The following is a 6,000-nucleotide window of genomic DNA, read 5'->3' on the forward strand; positions in this document are numbered from 1 at the left end:
CAAGAACCTAAAGTTTATTATCAAAACAAATTCAAAATTGGTAACGATGATAAACGAGCGATTTGAAGCCATCAATGTTAATAACAGGTGACGTTTTTGATTAAGACAGGCAACTTTTTATCTTGGCTTGACAGGCCGGGAATTTGGTTTACCTATTTAAAGGTTTATTTGCGTACGGCGGACACCGCAATTTATAAGTTTGGAACGTTTAGTGGTAGAAGTGAAGTTTCTTGTCTCCTTGGGGGTACTGGCCAGATACATACATTCTACTGATCGATATTCTTTAGATAATGAAAGGAAAAGCTCTTAAGTTTTTGACTATACTTTCAGTAGAAGAATTTCCAATTGGTAAAGAAATTACATGAATAAAAAAGCTTTCGGGTTAATTTTGTGTTTGAAATTCAACCTTTTCTGCTAGACCACTTTTTTTTTATTCCCTACCCAGAATCTAAACCAGATTCTCTCCCTTCTTATGCATTAACCACTGTACCAAAGACGGTCATGCTAAGTTCTAGACAGTTTATAAATGTTCACGACTAACGTTTAGACACAGATAACATAATACTACAGGTATAGACAACAATTTGTCAGTTTGCCGCCTTGGGGCTAGGTAGATAAATGGCGTCAGATTCCTTTAAAATTTCACTTTGCCGATGTTTGAAGTGAGGATTTGTGTGGCTTCTGTTTTATGGATGATTTGTTAGGAACAGATAAATTGTGATTTACTGTTTTTACATACATTTTACCTGCCTACGTAAAATACAATTATGTTTTAGTATTTTCTTGTTTGATTTCTCGCGAATATTTTACATTAAAAATCGTTAATTTATAAAGTCAATTGCATATAAATATAGTACTAGAAAACATTAATTCAGTACCAGATTTTCGGAATTTCGATGTAAAAATATCACTGGATGTGTATTGTGTAGCTTCATTAGAAATTTGTATTTAACTTGATTTCAACTAAAATATATAAAAGCAACGGAAACTGAAAATCAAAGTTCAATCTAAATGAACCAATTTGTACAAAAATATTTTAATTGTGAAGTAACATACAAATATTGGAAGAATCTAAATAAACTCGCGTTAATAAATATTAATCATAATTATTTATTAATTATAATTATTTAATCATTATAATTTAATTTATAGCTATTTCATTTAAGTTATTATTAATACATAGTGCAATATTTTATATCTAAAATAAACTAGTGCAATTCTATGATCATTTAAATATTGCTCTTTGATCATTCAATGAAATCATTAAAATTACAAAAGCACTATCGTCCGTATCTAAATTATAATCATCCAAAGTAAAAATATATACTTTTCCATAAAATGATATTTTGTTCTCCCACTTATTGAATAACTAGCTGCTCCGCGCGGTTTCACCCCCGTGGCTCCACTCCTGTTGCCCGTAGCGTGATGAAATAATTATAGCCTATAACCTTCCTCGATAAATGAGCTATCTAACACCGAAAGAATTTTTCAAATCGGACCAGTAGTTCCCGAGATTAGTGCGTTCAAACAAACAAGCAAACTCTTCAGCTTTATAATATTAGTATAGATGTGCAAAACTACAATACCTACACCTAACTCTAATTACTAATACGTGTTAGAAATTTTAACTAAATCACCATACCAAGCTAATTTGCAATTAATCTGTTTGCACCAAGTTTTTGCCCCAATCTTACGGAACGGGCCAATATCCCGCAACACTTGCTAATATTCCCAACGTGTGTCCCAACTTCCCTAATTTCATCGCTAAGTGGTTTTCCGATAGTTCTGCCAACACGTGACATGCTTCATATACAGACAATTAATAAAATGAACGGAATTTCACCAGTTTTCCTTTAAAAATCTTAATTAATTGATGGTATTATGTTTAACTGGAATTTGCAATTCGTTCTATTATAGGAAGGGTTAATGGATTTGATTGTATTTTTTTCAGTAGCTTTCCGGCCGTTTTGTGTAAATAACTTAACAAATAATATTCTAGAAACTTCCTGGAGAACTCACTTTATTCAGAACATACTGATATACATCCAAATGTGTTGCGTCTTAAAGATCTAAGAGTTCATAGAGACAGACAGACACGGCGGCAAGCGACTTTGTTTTTTATAATGTAGTGAAGACAATTATTGTGAATAAGATCAGCTATTGAATAGTGAAAAGTACTGTAGTTGTTTCCAAAATAACAAAGAAAAGAAAACATGTTAAATGTAAATCGTAAAACAATGTAATCTTCAACGCCATTTTAATAAAACAATACAGTTATACACTTAAATTGTATTTATTGATTATTCGAATTTATTTGTTTTGTATATTTATACGGAAACACCACGAGGAAGTTTATCCGGAATATATTTTTGTTGCGTCAGGTAAAGTTTCTTTTGAAATATTCCGTAGTTGAATTGACTGATTGACTGACTGATACAGTAGCAGAATGGTAGCAGAAAAACCAAGGATATTTTGTTTGCAATATTTTATCTTATCTACTTCGTAAGATGAAAAGCTCTTAAGTTTCTTTTTTTTATCGCATTTGAAAGAAAATGATAGCGCATTTCAATGAAATGATTTATTTGAAATTAAGCTTTAAATTATATATATTACTTACTAGCTTTCCACCCGCAGCTTCGCCCGCGTAGTCAAAGAAAAACCCGCATAGTTCCCGTTCGTGGGATTTCCGGGATAAAACCTATCCTATTTCCCGGATAAAAAGTAGCCTATGTCCTCTCTCCCCCGGCTCTCGGGTATCAAAATATCTCTATACCAAATATTTTAATGCAAATTGGTTAAGGCGGCACAGTAGTTAAGGCGTTATTGAGTAACAGACAAACAAACAGAGTTACTTTCGCATTTATAACGCTGGTGTAAATACATTTTTAAAATGTTTTAAACTAACTTCTAAATAAAATAAAGCCTAAGTATGTGATTTTTGTAAATATATTCAATGTGTTATTTAATAACATAAGTTATTATACGCATTTATGTAGCCTTCATACATAAACTACAACATTATCATTCTAAACTTGTGATGTCACAACAGAAACTACATGCTTAATAACAACAATAGCCACTTCGATGACACGAATGACCTTAAATGGCTTTATACCTAATTATTATACCTAAAGAGCAATTTGAGTGACCCATTAAACGTATTAGTTACATAATAGAGGTCCTAAAACAGGTGAGCAAGGTCCATGAAGCTCATTATAGCTAATTAGGATTAAATCTTACAGAAACTGATTTTGTTTTATTTAGTTTGAGGTTTATTGTAAGAATCTTTACCTCAATAATTAATGCTCTATTCCAGATATATTATTCATAACTATTAAATATCTTTTATTTATGTACCTACTAGAGGTCCGCCCTGGCTTCGCCCGTGGTACATATTTTGCAATAAAAGGTACCTTTCTCGGGTATCAAATTATCTCTATACCAAATTTCATGCACATTGGTTTAGTAGTTAAGGCGTGATTGAGTAACAGACAGACAGAGTTACTTTCGCATTTATAATATTAGTATAGATATGTGAATCGGCAATAAAAATTGTCTAATATACCATTCATTCTTAATCGTATATGACTCACAAAATTGATATCAGTTAAAGAAACTTTAGCCTTATGCTATTTCACTTTAAGCTCTTTACACGATTTGAGCTCAAAATTCCACCGCACACAACTTCTCTCTGCACTTTTTATACATGAAACAGTCTACAGGCATTTACGTATTGACGAATCGCAACTTTCAATTGAGCACAACACAATAACACAGTTCCCAGTGAGCCATCAAAATCGACTCGCCAGGATTTAGGTTAGAAACGTTTAATAGGCTGAATACCTTCACAGCCAATCCGTTTTACAGAACATGTTAGCCATTTGTATCCAGTGAATGAAATGGGCAGCTGAAGCCCGCCCATCAATCTTGGCTTCACATCGAATATAGCTATGTTCTGAGTTGATAATGACTCCATTTCAAGGAAGTAGGTTACACGTAGCTAGAAATACAAGGTAATTTGTTGCTAATGTGTTCATTTTCTTTATGCGGAAATAGGTCTATTTTCTTTTTTATTGCTAAAAAATATAACGTTGGTATTAGCTTTGCGAAATCTGTTCTCGTAAATATTTCGTCCTCATTATCTGCTTATGGAATGATTCAAAAACAACAAGTTCAATGCCGTTTTTTTAATACATTTAATTCCGTGATAAATTTAATGACAAACAAATAGACAGCCTCACATACACAATATGACTACCGATTTACTTAAATTGTCTATTAGACTCCTTGACATCTGATGAATTTCTATTTTATATACAGGTAGTAGACGAAGAAGAAGTAGAGATTTAACAGAAAACTGAATTTAAAAGTTTGAAGTTAGTTAAAAAAATATTGCATAAGGATGAACACAAGTAGATAAGTACATAAACATAAAAGGTACAGGCCATTATCGATCTTATACCTGGGGAATTAGTCACGTTGCCTGTAAAAGTGGCTTACCAAGTCGATGGTGTGGAAATTCGTTTAATCGACGGCCCACCGCCCGATACTTGATTAGTTGCGGGCTGCGGTTCTATTTGTAGAAAGTTTAGAATGTATATCAGATTAAACTGTTTTCTATTTCCCGTTAAATAACGTCTTGATTGTGGTGTGAATTGTTCCTTATGTAATCGGTACAATAATTAAGGTTTATGTTGAGTTTTTATTTTCTTCATAAAAGTAGTATTTTGTATTATGATTTTAACGCAGAACTTTGTTACATTTACTTTTAATATTACATTATTATGATTAGTTTGAAATGTTATTGATTCGCTTTTGTTACAATCCCTTTTTAGTCTAAATGAGGTCTATTAATATCAACACTGTTCAGAAAATTACAATAATATAATAACAAGATTTAAGTGAGCTGAGTCGGAAGCTTTGCAAATTTGAAGTCTAGTATTGATCCAGAGAACATAAATCCTGAGTTATTGCTAGCACCTAATCTCTCAAGATCCACAAGCGATGTCTCATTAATAACTCTTTATAACCATCATTACAGACTTAGCTAGAGTCGATGTTTGCGAACATAATTAGGGTTTAGCAATCGCTCCCGTGAAATTGGTACACGCTACTTGCGGCGACACTACGTATCGTTCGAACCGCGACTAATTCAATTACATGCTATGGAGCTGCTCCTAGCGCACGGATTACATAAGCCGAGGATAGTGAATAGTTTTTTGTATGTATACCTATGGGAAATTTTTTGATTGAAGTGGGATCATTAAGGATGTGATGATTGTTCTGATTTTGTAAATGGATCTTAACGACTAAATCGTTAAAGCTATTTTTATGAAATTAAACATAGTCTTTAAGACTTGGTCACGTTATCAACACATACAAGGGTGACATTTTATGGTTCTCATTTAAATTTTGTTATTATACACGCATTTATATACGCTTACCCGACAAAAACAAAGAAGATACCTTAATTATGCAAAGTGAAATTGAGCTGAAGTCAATAATTTAAGTGTCCACCCTTCGGAAGCATGTTGGCGAGTTTGGTGACTACCGAACCTAAACTAATTCCAACTTGGTCTACAAAGGAATCTCCGCTTAATCGTCTTACAATTAAGACCCACATCTCCTTGCAAGACTGGCGTACCATCTAACATCCTTGTTTATAATAATTATTATCATTACTGACTGTACCTTGTTCCATCTACAGCTTCGAAATTAATGCTTTGCTCAAGTCCTTTGTTGATTACTGTTAATGTAAGGAAAATATAAACGATTATATGCATGAGTAAAGGTACATTAAATGTTAATTAATATTCAATGATGTGAATGTGTTTATATTTTAAATGGTTTATTATTGCCATGAAACACATGGTATCTGAATGAAGCGGTTCATATGTTATTGATTTAAACTTCTGTAATCTTTCTTCTTCTTTCTGTCTAGGTTTGCTATGAATAAAAGAGACATTGTGTCAGATGTTAAATAAATTTTTCCTATATACT

The sequence above is a fragment of the Colias croceus genome, chromosome 5 (genome assembly GCF_905220415.1).
Source record: "Colias croceus chromosome 5, ilColCroc2.1".
NCBI classification, from domain to species: domain Eukaryota; kingdom Metazoa; phylum Arthropoda; class Insecta; order Lepidoptera; family Pieridae; genus Colias; species Colias croceus.